At 64.8% G+C, this 401-nt stretch overlaps 1 long non-coding RNA gene across 1 annotated transcript; it reads right to left on the bottom strand.

Annotated features, from left to right (window-relative positions):
* LOC113979123 lies at nucleotides 1-396 on the bottom strand. Its single transcript, XR_003537726.1, has 3 exons — nucleotides 313-396; nucleotides 145-197; nucleotides 1-26 (listed from the first exon to the last, which is right to left on the bottom strand). It is a non-coding gene; the product is annotated as an uncharacterized LOC113979123 (long non-coding RNA).
* Between the last annotated feature and the right edge of the window lie 5 nt (nucleotides 397-401).

Raw genomic sequence — 401 nt, 5'->3', positions numbered from 1 at the left:
AGCACGTGGGTGGTGATGTTCAGCGCCTAGGGGAAAACCCCCCAAAAAGGGGATTTAGGGGGTCCCCAAGGGGTTGAGGGGGTCCCTGAGGGGTTTTGGGGCGGATTTAGGGTGGATTTGGGGGGGTTTTTTGACCCCACTCACCGCCAGCAGCAGCTGGGCCTGGATGTACTCGTCGAGGTCGTGCAGCCCCGTCACTGCAATTTTGGGGGGATTGGAGGAAAATTTGGGGGGTCAGGGAGGTTTGGGGGGGTCAGGGGGGGTTTGGGGGGTTCAGGGGTGTCCCCCTGGGTGCAGCCCCCCCAAACTGACCGTCAGGGGCCCCGTCACAGACCACCAGGTCGGCCGGGTGGCCCTCGAAGTGCCGCTGGATCTCCTGCGCCGTGGAGACCTGGGGGGGG

Source organism: Neopelma chrysocephalum, unplaced genomic scaffold (genome assembly GCF_003984885.1).
Source record: "Neopelma chrysocephalum unplaced genomic scaffold, ASM398488v2 Primary Assembly neopelma1_14800, whole genome shotgun sequence".
In the NCBI taxonomy this organism is placed as follows: Eukaryota; Metazoa; Chordata; class Aves; order Passeriformes; family Pipridae; genus Neopelma; species Neopelma chrysocephalum.
The sequence above is the reverse complement of the archived record's forward strand: the minus strand, read 5'-3'. Positions and strand labels throughout refer to the sequence as shown.